The sequence below is a fragment of the Eptesicus fuscus genome, chromosome 16, assembly GCF_027574615.1.
Source record: "Eptesicus fuscus isolate TK198812 chromosome 16, DD_ASM_mEF_20220401, whole genome shotgun sequence".
Classification (NCBI taxonomy): domain Eukaryota; kingdom Metazoa; phylum Chordata; class Mammalia; order Chiroptera; family Vespertilionidae; genus Eptesicus; species Eptesicus fuscus.
This window is the reverse complement of record NC_072488.1, coordinates 46,246,751-46,262,862: the sequence shown is the minus strand read 5'-3', so window position 1 is coordinate 46,262,862 and position 16,112 is coordinate 46,246,751. Positions and strand designations below refer to the sequence as shown.

Below are 16,112 nucleotides of genomic sequence, written 5' to 3'. Positions count from 1 at the left end.
GTGCAGGTTGCCTATGGTGTCTTGGACACACGAAACTGGGGTTGCAGCGACAAACAGATCTTCATTTCATGATGTCTAGGTTTATTTATAAAGTAAGAAAACCGGGTGCTTAACCTGTCAGGATGCTATGAGGATGAAAAGAAATATATCTGAAAAGGACTGGGGTTTGGCACCTAAGGAGCTCTGGTTAAAAGGCAGTATGTGCACACTCATGTACCCACACACACACATGCACCATGAAGTGGGTAGCTTTGAGGAGTCCCTTTCCAAGGCTTTGCCGTGACCCATGGGTTCCCAGGTAACTTCTGGGAGCATCTGTTTCTGGAGGGCCCTGGAATAGTCATTCTACAACCCTTCCTTCAAGGATGCATGCTCTAGAGAATGACCTGTAAGACGCTCCAGGGGGGGTCTCCGGCCACCTGTGTCCAGTTGCACAAGAGGCAGAGGCTGCTCTAGATGGCAGTTCACATCCTCCATCTCTGTGGTTCGTTAAACCAGTTGGAGTGCAAGGGTTCAACAGTACCTTCATCATTACAATGAAACTGGGGGCCCGGTGCATGAAATTCATGCACGGGTGCGGTCCCTAGGCCTGGCCTGCGATTGAAGTGTGAGTGTCTGGTGTGGAAGGGCAGGTCCCAGCTGACCTCTGGGCCCTGGGCAGCACCTGGGCCCCTGCGCGCTCCCCTCTGCCTGAGTCATTGGCCCCCGCCCAGCGCCTTCAGCACTTGGGAGCCAGGCGGCAGCCCCGCCCCCCCCCCCCCCCCCCCCACACACACACCGCTGCCACTGGTCGCTATCTGCAGGGCGATCAGTGGGGTGATTGGGCCCCACTCACACATGCCTTGACCTGGTGATGCCTGCTCACCTACTCCACCATCCCACCACAGTCCCACTCTCATCAGGGCCCATGGGGCTGGCAGCACCTCCACTGCCACCTGCTGCCAGCGCTGTATCGCCAACACCTGCCATGTTCTGCACCACCCGCTGGTGGTCAGCACATGTCATAGTGAGTGGTTGAACTCCCAGTCAAACTCCTGGTCGAGGGGACAATTTGCATATTAGGCTTTTATTATATAGGATGAGTACATACAAATTAGTACACGCAATGACTGGTATGTGCTAAGCATCCAACAAGTGTTAGCAGTTCTTAATGCAGTAGTTTTAAACCCTAAGTTAGATTTATGGGCCACAGTGCTTCCAAATATCCTTCCTCTGGCTTAGGGGGCAAATGCATAGGCTCTGGAAGGGGGCCAGTTCACAGAAAGTCTATGCCACCTCCTGGCATTTGTGCCCTATTTATTTATTCATTCATTTAGTACACATTTATTGAGCACCAATTATGTGTGTGGCCCTGTGCTTGGCACACAATCCTTTGATCTATGTGTGTGGCCCTGTGCGTGGCACACAATCCTTTGATCTCTGGTGTTCATGCATGGCTGTGAACACGGCAGGTACACACACTACTACACCAGGAAAACCCTCCTCTCAGCACCACCGCTTCCTTGGTTGCTGATAAAGCTGGGGAGTCAGGGAAGCTCTGATGGCACCTTGCACCCCAGGAGGTAGAGTGTAAAGTTAGTCAGATGTGTATTTTACAGATAAGGAAACTGAGGCCTGATAAGGGAGCGCTGGTCCACGTTCAGACAGTAATTTAGTGGCCATCTGAAGCTAGAATCTGGTTCCCTAAACAGAGGCCCTTTCCAGGTGACGGTTGCCTCTGTATTAGGGCTACAACTTGTCATTGTATTTTCACCCACACACAGGTGTTCTTTGAATACGTCTAGAACAGTGGTTCTCCACTCTGACCATATTAGGTCATCTGGAAAGCATTTAAAAAATACTGATGTTGTAGCCCCATCCCAGACCAATTACATACGCATTTGTGGGGGTGGATCAGGGGCCTCATATTGGTTTTTAAATCTCTCCAGGTGTTTCTAATATGCAGTCACTAATATACAGTCAGTGGTGTAAAACGCAGTGGTTCCAAAATGCTAATGAACTTTTGAATCCTTGGGGATTTGTTACAATGCGGATTCTGACTCATTAAACAAGTGGAGCTGGAGGGTCCCCATATCTAACACACGCCCAGTTGGTGTCAACATTGCCAGTCCCAGGACCACATGTGGAGTAGCAGCTCCAGAGATGCTCTGGGCTTCTGGTCGCCCACTGTCACCATGAGCCTCTAGGCTCTTGGTCACAAGGTCTTAATCAATGCCACCCCACTGCTCCCTGCTGCTCTATGCTCTCTTGATGGACTGGTTCAACATCCTCTTCCCTCTTTGCCCACCATCCCTTCCCATCCTGGCTGGGTTCTCTGCTGGACTGCCTCCCCGTGGGGCTTTCTCCTGCCTTCTTGCCTCTGCCCAGGCTGTCTTTACTCCACAGGAAGTTCTTCCAGTTCTCGACCTATCTCTGTCTGTACTCATCACCTATGACGATTTTAGGAACGATATTCCCTTCTGGGTCATTTCTGCCCAGCTCAGGGCCTGTTAGGCTTTCAATACTCATTCAATACTCAAAACCCCACTCGAATGAGCAAGGCCAAAGACCTCAGCTGCTCTCCTTCCAATCCAAATGAACACTCCTTCGAGATTATACATCAGGTTTTAAACTCCCCACTGGGGGGAAAAATAGTTGATCAAATTTAACAAAGTAGGTATTTATTTCCTGTCTGGGTAGAGTGGTTTAATACAGGCTCAAAGCAGGCAGCGGCACGGGAATGAGAGGCAGGATGCTGGCAGGCGCTGAGAGGTCTGCTTTTCAACCTGGGCTCATCCCAGCGGGGAAAGACCAGAGCACCCAGACAGGGGGCACTGCCGACCGGGAACTTTCGGGGCCCTGGGGACTGTCGGAAGCGCGGGGAGGCGGGCAGGAGGCTGGGAGCGTGAACTAACTTGGCGGGGAGGGAGGCGCCGCACGCTGCAGCCGTTCAGGTTTCGCGTCTTCCCAGCGCCCACACGGGCCGCCGGCTAGGGGAAGGGGGCGGGGGAGAGGGAGGGCAGGTCCGGAGCAGAGGGGGCGGAGGAGTGGGGAGACCGAAGGAAATGAGACAACCTTTTCCTCCCACTGACTCAGGCTCCTCCGGCGTCTGCGGGACTCGGCGCGATCGCCGGCGAGCGCCCAGGCCGGGACCCCGCTCTCGGCGCCGTCCCCGGCGGCTCCTCCGTGGGGATTTCTTTCCCAGGCGCCAGCGCCGGCCCAAGCCCCAGGCACCGGGTAGTCCCGCTCTTCCCTGGGGGACCCGCTGCAGGTCCCCCGGCTCGGCCCCGCGCCCCCCGCGCGCAGCCCCCGGAAGTGCGTGCGGGCGGCCCCGGCGAAGGTAAGCGGCGCCCGAGAGCGCGCCTGGGGCGCTGGGACGCCCCGCATCCCCCAGCCCCCCGCGGCTCCCCGGCGCCCCCTCTGCGGAAACGCCCCGAGCACTGCTGACCTGAAGCCGCAGCTTTGTCCCCATCCCTGCCCAGGTGTTGGAGGCTGGGGTCCCCCTCTCCCGCCGCCAACTCTGCTTCCCAGCGCTTTCTTTTTGCCTCTTCTTCCTCCTACTTTCCTGTTGCTTCCCCCGCCCCCTGCCTTTTTTTTTTTTTCTCCCCCCTTGTCTTTTCTTTTTCTTTCTTTCTGACCCAATCACTCCCAGCTCACTGCCTTTGCAGCCTGGCTTCGGGGTAGGTGCTTTCCAAATCTCGGCGCCTCTCTGCCCTCGGTCTCCGGGGGTGGCGACTGGGCTGGCGGGCCAGCGGCGGTGGCTGGCTTTGACCCGCGCCCGCCCGGTGCGGACCTGCCTGAAATGTCCGTGGCTCACGTTGAACTCAGTTATCTGGCTCCTTTCGGAGGCACCCAGCTCTCCACGCGCTTGTAGCGACTCCCAGAACCCCGCAAGCAGAGCAGATTGGGGAGTGAATAGGCTGTGGGCGCCGCCTAAAGCCCTGGGGGGACGCTCTGCTGGTGGAGAGAGGTGCAGTCGGCTCCCTGCCGCTCTGGGGTTCCCAATGATTGGGTTGGGGCGGGTGGGGGTGGGGTGGGGGGTGGGGGTGGGGGTGGGGGTGGAGAGGAGTACTGGATACAGACGTTCACCGGGCCGTGGAGGTAATAAGCATGGTTCCCTAAGGCGAGGGGGGGTGGGCAATCACCTCGTGCGAAGCTTGGCATTTTGCTTTTAAGTCCCTGAGTTCTCACATCAAGTCTAAGAGTAGGAACTTTCATTCCTGTTTTGCAAAGGGCAAAGTGAGACGCGGAGAGGTTACCTAAGGAGGCCAGGGCCAGAGCCACAGAGCTGGGAAGGGGCCCAGCCAGGATTTGGGTACCAGCTGGTTTGTAGAACGTATCCACACCCAGTCCTACAGAGGTCTCCTCTCTTCTGTCTGAGCAGGAACCCACCACCACCTCTTGCTGGCTTATACCGGGAAGGGGTGAGGGGGTGGGGGGACACGACCAAGTTTTTTCCTTTTTGAGCCAATACATCTTGATTCTATTCAAATCTTAAAAAACGTATTTAGTACCTACTATTCTCCCAGTTCAGTGGCCAGCACTGAGATTTCACCTTTGAACCTCACTCTTCCATCCTCTTCTCCTCATCCAGTCTGTCACCAAATCTATAATTCTGCTTCAGAAGGCTGGATTGGTCTCTCTCCCTGACAGCCAGTCAAGCTAGGTGGCTAAGAGTGTGGGCCCTGGAGCCAGACCACCAGCGTTCAAATCCTGGCTCTGGCCTTGCTGTGGCTGAATTTCCTCGTCTGTGAAATAGGAACGGGAGGATTTAAAGCAGTGGTTCTCAACAAGGGTTTTGCTTTCGCATCCCCAGTGACATCTGGCAATGTCTGGAGACATTTTTGGCTGTCTGCGCGTAAGTGGGGGAGGATGCTCTTCATGTGGTGGGCAGAGGCCAGGGATGCTGCTAAATTTCCTGGGATGCACGGGACAGCCTCCGCCCCCCTCCCACCCCCACACCCCGCGCACAAAGAATGATCAGTCCCAAATGTTAATAGTGCTGAGGTTGAGAAACCCTGATATCATGTAGCAGTTCATGAAGAGCGCTATTATTTCCAGCTCTCATCCTCTTATCTGCTCCAGTTTGGACAATTATACGAGCTTCTGTCCCCAATCTCCCTTCATTCCCGGGCAAGAATTCTGTTGTTAAAACCCCAGCAGGCCTTGCTACTACAGTCCCTTAAGACCCTTGTTGTCCCACCCCCTCCCGCCGGGAGATAACACCAGGGGTGGGAATCTACACCTGTTTTATGAAGGTAGATCCTGTCCATAATAAAGTTGACGAATCACTGTCTCACAGATAAAATCTAACCTCTGATGTTGGCACACATGGCTGTTCATGACCGGCCTCCACTTACCTTCCCAGCCTAACTTTATGCCGTGTGTGCCTGTCCTACCATACCACCCAACTCACTATTCTTTAAAAAAAATAAAAAATAAATAAATAAAATATATATATTAAAAAGAATAAATAAATAAATTAATATATATATATTTTTATATATATTTATATTGATTTCAGAGAGGAAGGGAGAGGGAGAGAGAGAGAGAGAGAGAGAAACATCATTGATTGGCTGCCTCCTGCAAGCCCCCTACTGGGGATCGAGCCCGCAACCCGGGCATGTGCCCTTGGCCGGAATCGAACCTAGAACCCTTCAGTCCGCAGGCTGACGCTCTATTCACTTAGCCAAACCAGCTAGGGCCCAACTCACTATTCTTCTGCTATTCTAGGTCCTGAGTTTTTGGAATTCCCTTCCTCCTTGCCCGGCAAATTTCTCATCATTCTTGGGGCTAGAACTCAAGTCCCCTTGTGGGTGGAGCATTCTTCAGGTCCTGCAGACTGCTGCTCCCTGTTACCGGAGCCCCAGCCCTCCTCCCCCTCTTTTTTCTTTCAATATCTCTCTCGTGTAGTGTGGACTGCACAGCATAGGGATCCCTAGTTCATCTCCCACGGCTCTTTATGTCCCTAGAACCTAGCACAGTGCCATGCTCAAGGTGGTGCTTAAGATTGTGGGCTTTGGAGTCAGGCTGCCAGGGTTCAGGTCCCAGCTCTGCCACTTATTAACTCTGCGGCCTTGAGCAAGTTGACTCAGTCTCTCAAAGCCTTATTGGTAAAATAAGCAGAAACAGCCCGCCTTCTCTGCAAAGTAGTGTGACTAACTAAAGGGCTAATAATTGTTCATTTTAGTACTGAGTGCTTATTCTGTGCCAGGACATGGTTCAGGTTTAGCATTTTATGCTTTTACTCATTTAGTCCCCAAAACAACGCTCTAAAGTTAGTACTGTTATTACCCTATTTTGCAGATAAAGAAATGGAGGCACAGAGGCTAAGCAGTTTGGCCAAAGTCACACAGTGAATGAGGGGTAGGGCCAGGATTCACACAGATATCTCTTCACACTATGCAGGTAAAGGGCATAACCTAAGGCTCTGCACATAGCAAGTGCTCAATAAACGTGAGCTGAGCTTTATGTGCATTACTAAGAGCTGAAATCAACTGGGCTTTCTACCTATACCATACTTGGGATCTAACACTGTGGCATTATTATTATTTTTTTTTTTACAATCCCTGTTCCTTTCCTCTCCTCCTTACCCTGCCCTCAGACACAGAGGAGCAGGACATTGGGGTCAGTCCCCTGTCACAGTGCCAGGTCAGCACCAATGAACTTGATGCTAAATGGAGCCTTAAGTTTGCCTGGTCAGGGTCAGAAGAGCATTAACCCTTTGGAGCTGGGGCGTGGGAGTCAACATAGCTGCGTGGAGAAGAGAGGTGCAAAGTTGGGGCAGGAACCACCTGACTCCAGCCTTGTCCTTTCCGAGCGCGTGCCCCCTGCAGTGTGCACCTAGCACATAAATATTGGTGACATCAGTCAGCGAATGTGGGATGGGTGGGTGAATGCCACCAGCGGGGCCTCCTACCTTATACTCGATCAGGTGCAGAGTACGCCTTCTCTCCAAGTATTACGAGGAACACGTATATATTAAAGGTAAACCTTGTTACGAAGATTTAATGACCCATATGGGGTTTGAACCAGTCACTGACCCGCTGTGTGAATGGTGTGTGGCACCGGATACTAGGTTATGGCTGATCACTTCATCACTTTGGAATCTGTTCTTTCGTTGACTGCATCCCTGGGCCTTGAGAGGTGAGTCGTTGCTGGTGCCTTGGCCACTTTCTCGGGAGGCCAGACTGCCTTGCCAAACTACCTGCACCTCTGAGTACTCTGGCTTCCTCCACAGCTGCTCTGCACAGCTGTGATCCCCCGAATTTGCTTTTTTTTTGGCAGATTATCCCCCAAACTTCAGTGGGATGAAGGTCCCTGGTGCATGCAAGGCCTCGTGGTTTTGTCTGGGGTTGCAGAAATACTCTAGCAAGGCTGCTTGTGAGGGTGGACAGGGTCAGACTTCCCTGCCCATCAACACATCAGAGAACTTTCAGACCCTCCCTCCCTCTCCACCCCCCATGCCTTTTCCCTTCAGATGGAGACTCCTACTGCCTGCTGGCATTATCCTGGTCTCCCGAGTCACCAGCTGCCTGATCTGAGAAACAAATTGCCCTTCTCCGGGGTGCTAATGCCTGGAGGAAAAGTCAGACCCGAGATCGTTGGGCATCACTTGCATTTTCGGGGAGGCTTTTATAGCCTGGTCCCGAAGATAAACTGGCCCAGCAGGGCATGTCGGGCCTGGTGCCAGGCTTTCAGGCCTCTGATGTCACACTTTGTTGGCTGCCGTCTTGGGAAACACCATTTCGCTGACCAGGTTCTTAATGAAGCTGGTTTCTGCTTGTGTGTCTGGTTCTAGGGGAGATACCTCACCCTGTTAGGTCTTGGACTATTCCCTGCGAAACGGACCTTCATGGTTTGACTCTGTGTGAAATCCTGTTTGGTGCTGTAAGGGGCATTTGCTCTAGACCAGATTAGACCAGAGTGGTGATGGGATCTTGAGGTGTTCGGGTGTGCTTGGGGAATGAGTAGCTCTGTGTCGGTTGCCAGAGACACAAACATGAAGAAGACATGGTCCTTATCATCAGGGTCACGGTCCATGACATGTGATGGACACATGAACAGGTCACCAGGGTGTATTTAGCAGAATAGGAGAGATCTGGGAGCTCAAAGGAACCAGCCACAGTCTCTGCTGGAGGAGTCAGGAAAGGCTCTAGAGCAGCGGTCGCCAACCTTTCGGACCTCACGGACCACTGGTTGGCAACCGCTGCTTTAGAGGGAAGAGGATGTTTGAGCTGGGTCGTAATGTAGGAGCTTGCTGGGTTTGGTGGGACTGGCGATCATGGCTGTTACACATAGGAACCTGCATGTACACTCACAGAGCCAAGGAAGGGCCTGGCAGACGTGGAGGTGATGGCGGGACTGGGGCGCTGGAGATGGGCCTGGGGAGGTGGCTTTGACTTTTCAGCGGCCCAGGCGTCTGTTCCTGCTGTTGGGAGACAGTGGTGGGGTGACATTTAAAGCTCAGGGGTGCTGAGCTCTTTGAATGGTGGCCCTGCCTCCTATCTCTGCTGGCCTGCTTCCTCCTGGGGCAGTGGGACCGGAGCCCAGGGCCCAGGGGAGGGACACTGTCTCCAGTAAGCAAAGAAGCCACGGTCACAAACAAAGCTGTGCTCCGCGGTTGGGGACTGTTGTTTTGTTTTCTTTTCAAAGCCCTGGCTGATGAACTGTGATGGCCCCTTCCCAGTGTGGACTTGTGAACATTACTTTTGGAGCATCCAAAAGTCTGGGTGAATTGCTAAGTAATTGAAAAGTTTTTCAGGACTTAGAGGGAAGGAGGGAGAGAGGGACTAATGGAAGGAGGGAGGGAGGAAAAGAGAGAGAGAAAGAGAGAGTCAGATTAGAGAGAGAGAGAGAGAGAGAGGCAGAGACAGAGAGATATGTACACACACACACACACAGATAGGCAGAGATCAGATCTGTCTTAAATAAACTCAGCATGTGACCCAGCAGATAACTGTCAGGATGGTCACATTTCCTGGGGGTCAAGTTCGCACTTGCAGTTCTTCTCTTTGAACCCAAAATCTTTGCATATGTCTCACCACAGGTGACAGGTACATATGCTTGTTTTATTTTTATTTGTTTATTTATTTATTTTTTGTTAATTCTCACCTGAGGATATTTTTCCATTGATTTTTAGAGAAAGAGGAAGAGAGAGGGAAATACTCTAGAGTGAAACATTGATGTGAGAGAAACGCATTAATTGGTTGCCTTCGGCATGAACCTTGACCAGGGCCTGGGCCAGGGAGGACCCTGCAACCAAGTACACACCCTCGACAGGAATCGAACCCGGGACCCTTTGGTCTGCAGGCCGACACCCTAATCACTGAGCCAAACCGGCTAGGACTACATATGCTTGTTGGTTGGATGCTCTGTATAGGTGTTTCTATAGGTTGTCCCCAGACTTCATTCATTTACTCACCACTTAGTGACCTGCTAGTACATAGTGAGTGACAAATGAGCGAATGAATGTTCTAGCATGAAAGTCACATTCTGACTCAAGGTGCTCGTGGCCTGAATGGGGAGACAGACAAGAAAACAGACCAGCACAGCGCAGGGGACCAGGGCCAGGTCAGAGGGAGACCCAATCCAGCCAGGAGGCAGGAACAGATGCAGAGGGAAGGGTGGTCTCTTCCGAGCATCCTCCCTCCAGGGAATGTGGTCCCGTGGGTGGTTCCTAGTGTTGGTGTATAGTAGTGACACCTGGGGTAGGTGCCAGGCCCCGTGCTGAGGGCTTTATGTGCCTGTTTTGCAGCGATCCCCACAGCCACCCTCTGAGGTCGGTATCAGAGGAGAAAAAAGGGTCCCACCCGTAGCCCAGAGGTGGACCTGGGACCATATTCAGGCCACTGGACTCCCAGCCCTTCACCATGGCGCAGACAGTCTCAGGATGGTCATATGATCATCAAAGATGCTTTTAGAAAAATCTAGTGTTCAGAAAGGAAAGTCCAGGTGTGCGGGCTGCTGTGGCCAGGGAGGAAACAGCAATTTCCTCCCAGGTTCCCCCCTTCCCCTCGCCCCTGCCTGGTGTCTGAGGCCCGCCCCGGGGCAGTTGGGAGCTCTCTGCTCTGGGGCTCAGCACCTCTCCTTTCCTCCTCCCGCCCCCTCTTTGATCACCTGGGCTGCTTGCACTTTGCCCTCCTCCCCCCCCCCCCGTGAGAGGAGGCGGAAATGCCGCTCAGCAGAGAAGTCCCCATAAACTTGGGAGGAAAAGAAGGCTTTTACCGAACACCTGCTGTAATTTAAGCCTCTCCACTTTGCCCTGTGCCCTCCTGCCCGTGTCACTCAGACAGCGGCCCCGGCAGGGAACAGCTTTCAGGGGATCTTGTTTCTGCACAGGGACCCCGATCAAAAGGGCTGCCTGAGGCCGTCCTGCCCCGGGCACGCACGCAGACACGGCTGGCTTGTCCTTTCACTCGCTCATCCTGTTAGGACCAGACAGGCCCCAGCTGCCCGTGGGAGGGGGCGGGAAGGGCTCTCCCTGGCAGACACGTGCGTTTGCTTCCTGAAGCGCCTGTGCTGTGGGCCACATGGCTGAGCAGCCCTGACAGCAGCTCCCTTTGCTGCGGTGAGATGGACAGGGAGCCCGGGGGCGGTCAGCACCTCCACTTGCCTGCTGAGGGGACTCGGGGCCTTCTTCTCTCAGCAGGTCAGTTCCAGGGGCAGGGATGGCTGGCCTGGAAATTCTCCAACGCCAGAGCCTGCTGCATGTCGGAGCAGCAGGGTGCGCTGTGAGGGCCTCGTGAAAATGCAGACAACGACTTGGACGTGTAGAGTCTGGAAAAGAGCACATGGAAGTGGAGTGTTCCCGTGGGTGGGCTTGTGTGCTCACAGATCGTTCGGTAGCCTTTGCGTGTCTGCTCAGCTCAAGCTGTCAGTGTTTACTGACACCCTTGTGTGCCCAGCACAGTTCTAGGCCCTGCGGAGACAAGGATGAACAGATGCTCTTCCTACTCAAGAACCTTAGCAATCCAGCGTGGAGATGGGAATCAGAGAAAGTACCGCAGCCTTGCACTGTCCCTCTCTCTCGTGAGAGTGAGTTCCCATATCACTGGAGTCTAATGGGGACTCTGGCACATAGTAGGTCTTGATCAGTGAATGTTGCACCACTCTAAAAGGCTGTGCACCCAGATGAGGGATGCCTAGATGAACTCAGTTTGGACAGCAGGTGGTTCCAAGAAGACGTGCATCTGGGAGGCTGAACTGGAGGCATTTGGTCTGATAAGAGAAGGGCATCCCGTGCAGAGGGACTGGTGAGGAGTACAGCATGGCTGGGTGTGCTCCAAAAAAGGACGGGAGGGAGGCATGGTTGGAGAGCAGGGAGACAGATCTGTAAATGGACAAAGTGACCACATCAGGAACAGCCTTGCTGAAGAATTTGTGTTATTCTGCAGGCACTGGGGAGCTACTGCAGGATTTCACACAGAAGAGAGACTGGGTCAGTTCTTTTCCAGTTTCATTGTAAAAATAGACCTCTCTGGCAATAGAGTCGACATCGAAGAGGAATGAGACTGGTGGCAGGAAGACAAGTTAGGACACCAGTGCGGTTTACAGAGTGGGGAAAGCTGAGGTGCAGTCAGCCAGACCTCAGTCTGCATCCCAACCCCACAACGTCTTTGTGTAATAAGTCAATAGGCTGTTGATTAAACGTCTCTGAGCCTCTGTGTTCTCATCTGAAAACAGGGACTCTAATTCCTCCCACATGGATGGTATGGACAGTGGTCAGGATTGTGTATAATGAAGTATGTGAGCTGTATTACACTGATCAACCCATAATTGGCATGTGATAATAGTGGCCAATATTATTTTTAATATTATGGTTACTTATTATCATCCAGGTGAGAAATAATGAGCTTCTATCTAAGACACTGGTAATAGGTGTGGAGGATTGGGAACAGACTCAAGAAATTCTTTGGCAATAAAGTCCACACGATTTGGTGACTGATCTAGCGGGGGAGTAAGGGTGGGGCAGGAAGGAGTCTGTGATGACTTGGGGATGTTGGCCTGGGCAACCAAGAGGCAGGATCGTGCGGCTATTCATTACAAGAGGTAACGGAGGAGGGGGAGGAGGAAGGAGCAGCCTTTGCAGAAAAATGCTGCAGTTTCTGACACACTGAATCGGAAGTACCTCAGGGATGGCCTGGGAGACACATCTAGTGGACACATGGTTCCGTAGGTTTGACATTCAGGAGCGAGGTCTTAAAGCAGATTCATATGCAAACTTCCGGCAAGAGTAATAAAGTCACAATGTGTCTCAGTTGCTCAAGGAGCGTGTAGAGCACGGGGAGAGGAATTATAATGGCTGATGCTAATTGAGTGTGTGCTGTGTTAGTACTTCATGTGTGTTAATTCTCTCAGTCACCATTGCCAGGAAAGGCTATACTTATACCTATTTTTTAAATGAATAAACTGAGGCAAAGGGATAGTCAGTAACTGCCTAAGGTCATACCGATAGATATAAGTGATGGACCTGGGACTTTAGCCCAGGCTGTCAGGATCCAGGGCCTGTGCCATCAATGTCTGTGCCAGATTGCCTCTGGGAGAGTGGGGCTTGGTCACAACACTGACCTCGAGGGACAGAGAGGAGAGGACCTGGTGGAGGCAGTGGGGAGGGGCTGGGCAGAGAGATAGGAGGAAATGGGACACTGGAATGTGGGAATCAATAATCTCAAGGGGTGTGGAAATCACCTAGAAAAGAAAGAAAATATCATTGGATTTGGGAATTAGGGAGCTATTGGTGACTTAGTGAGTTTGAAAGATGAGGTGGGTTGAGGAGCAAATGTAGGGAGACACCAAGCATAGACAGTTCTTTCCAGAACTTTGGCTTTGAAAGTATCAGGGAGAGAAGATGATCACTGGGGTGTTAGGTAGAAAGAATACTTTAGAGATGGAAAAGGCCTGTTAGATACAAATGGGGAGGGGCAGAGCCAGAGGAGGCCCCACATAGTGGCCACAAACGCACTGTGCACGCTGGGAGAAGTATCTCTATGTTGATTTTCTTCTTCCACGCAGATCTGAAATGTTTCTCCCTATGTTCTGGACAGCTTCCATAGAGATGGTTAGAAATCACTAACAAGTCCCTGATAGGTGTTTTGGATTGCCAGTTTTATTCGGTGGAATAGAGAAAAGTTCTTGCACGATACTCCACTGTGAATCATTACATGTTAAATCCAGACCATATCAACATCTCCTCTGAATTGTCTTTCAGTCATGCACAGGGAATTGGTGTCTGCTCTGTGGACCTCAGGGTAGTACAAAGCCTTGAGAGGAGAGAAAGGGACACAGCACAGTGGGGTGGGGGGTGGATTTGAAGTGGGGAGAGGAGGGAACACTGGCTTTGAACTGGACATGAGCCACCTGATCCTCTGAGCAGAAGGAAAGGTGATTGGTAGAAGGTAAGTCTATAGAAAGAGACAGTTGCTTGGACCTTAGAGGAAATGGGAGACACATTATAAGGAGGTTTGCTGGGTGACAACCCTATGCTTGGAATAACCCTCAATGATTTGGCTGCTGCCATTTAAGTTCTCAATAGTGGAAAATACTGACATTTCCTTATGAATGCTTTGTTACCAGGCTTAAAGGACACAGTTCAACAGGCTCTGAGAAGATGTATTTATCTAGAGCCAAAGACAGTCTCTGTGTTTTAATACATAAGATTCTTTTGTTGACCGCAGGTAGGGACCACAGAGGGTTAATGTTCAACTTAAACAGGAAACTCAGGTTTGCCTTAGTTCATGGTGCTGACATCTCTGAGGCTCAGGACTAGAATTAGGGTTTGACTGCCAACTTCATAAAGTTGTCTTGGTTGAAAAAGTATCTTTGCTCTTCTTGGGAACTTCTCATGCAATGCACACACCTACCAAAGAGAAACTGTCCAGAATCAGAAAGGCCACACAGGAAATGGCCTTGGGAGATACACACACACACACACACACACACACACACACACACACACATACAGGTTGTCCAAAAAATGTATACACCCTTTGAATAATTATAAAGTCAGTGTTTGTTAAAATACATTTCATTAAAAAATGGAATATACAGACATTGTGTGCATACATTTTTTTGGGACACCATTTTCCATATGAAGCAACAACTTAGCTGAATTCTTTGCTTGATCTTGAGCTTTGGGTATCAAAAAAAGTGAATAGTACATCTCTCAAGGGTCACATTTCAAGCGTGAAGTTTGCCTGGGTACCAGACACTGTGCGAGGCAAGGGAGGGTCATTTCTGCTTGACCCTCTCTCACCCCATCTTGCCAAGGTCTCACCTGGATGTGAGCATGGAGCGGAGTGCCTTTGGCTGGGTGTGGGTGTGGTGGACAGACAGGACACTCTCCTTAGGGACAGAGGGATGAGGCTGCAGGAATCTTGCCCACCTTTCTGCAGTCGATAAGGAATGGAGGATGTCCTTTGCCCAGAGGGCGTGGCTGGGATATTACATGGTTCAGTGCAAACATGGACTCAGTGATATCATCATACATGGGGCTTTATTCCAGTTCCATGGGGTTTGAATTTGTTCTCCTGGGAAAGGGCTACGTGAACATTCCACATCGATTTCAAGAGTGAGTGACTAAGGCTGTATACATGCTCCAGAGTTATCTGTGGTGCTTATTCCCATCCAATCTTCTGGACTGTGGAGTTGCAAGAGGGTCTCAGAGGCAGAATTCGACATGCTCAGAAAATAACAGTTTTGATACCTTAGCTTCTTTCATTTGTATTTGATTCATTCATAAAATTTTTTTATTCATCCATTTGTTCATTGAACAAATAGAGCAACTACTATGTGGCTGGCTCCAGACAGGTGATGGTAATGTGGTGATGAATCCAACAGCCTTAGTTCCTGCCTTCTTGGAATTGTCTTTGTTAGAGAAAGACAGTAAAGAAATAAATACACAGCCGAAACCGATTTGGCTCAGTGGATAGAGCGTCGGCCTGCGGACTCAAGGGTCCTGGGTTCGATTCCGGTCAAGGGCATGTACCTTGGTTGCGGGCACATCCCCAGTGGGGGGGGTGTGCAGGAGGCAGCTGATCGATGTTTCTAACTCTCTATCCCTCTCTCTTCCTCTCTGTAAAAAATCAATAAAATATATTTTTTAAAAAAAGAAAGAAATACACAAAGAAATGCATGATTACAAACTGTTGTAGGTACTATGCTGGAAAAGAACAGGGGAGGGAACGGGAGAGAACAGTTAGAGTGAGGTGTCTAGTGAGGAAGACTGTTATGTAGACCCATATTTACAGTAGATGACCTGCCATTTATTGGTGGGATATCACCTTCTAATGAGTTAGTGCCTGACCCTTGGATAGGACTGAGGGGGCAATTCGGGAAGGCTTCATAAAGGAAGGGGTATTTAAGAAGAATCTTGAAGAATAGGTAGAAATCTTCTGTGCGGAAAGGGGTGGCAGTGTCCAAGGTGAAGGGAACTTGGTGTGTTTGGAGGAATCGCATTCAGCGAAGATGGAGTTTAGGCTGTACAGGGGGAGTGGTGAGGATGAGCCAGGAAAGCGAGGCGAGGGCCCATGAACATGGCTCAGACTTCCTCTTAGAGACAAGTCACTGGAGGGAGGGATGAGCTAGCAAGGCACGTTACCAAGGGTCCAGCAAACTTTTTCTGTCAAGGACCAGATGGTAAACATTTTAAGCTTTGCTGGCTGTGTCGCAACTACTCAATATAGGGCGAAAGCAGCTAAGGACAGTATGTAAATGAATGAGCATGGTCCTGTTCCAATAAAACTGTATGTACAAAAAACAGGCCATGGGCTGGATTTAGCTGTGAGCTGTAGTTTACCAGGCCCTGCTCAGGAACGATAATTCTGGTGGCTCAGCGGAGGTTGGATTGCAGGGTGGAGACAGACTGGAGGGAGGGGGGGCAGTTAGGAGACCCTGCTTTCATTCAGGGAAACTAAGGGAGAGACCATGGGAGAAATGGCCTGTGACATGCTTCAACATTACAATGACAGGGCTGCCCTGGCCCATGTGGCACAGTTGTTTGAGTGACAGCCTTTACACCAAAAGGTCACCAGTTCGATACCTAGTCAGGCATGTGCTCAGATTGTGGGTTCGGGGGATACAGGAGGCAACAGATCAATGTCTCTCTCTCTCTGTCTCTCTCTCTCTCTCTCTCT

The 16,112-nt window shown here is 51.1% G+C and overlaps 1 protein-coding gene across 2 annotated transcripts in view; it reads left to right on the top strand.

The window, feature by feature from the left end:
- The first annotated feature begins 3,055 nt into the window (after positions 1-3,055).
- Positions 3,056-16,112, top strand: part of EVA1A (eva-1 homolog A, regulator of programmed cell death) — a 58,746-nt gene continuing 45,689 nt past the window's right edge. For both annotated transcript variants that reach the window (XM_054728244.1, XM_054728242.1), the window contains exon 1: positions 3,056-3,319. The gene's annotated coding sequence lies outside the window, so the exon portion shown is untranslated. The remainder of the gene's footprint in view (positions 3,320-16,112) is intronic.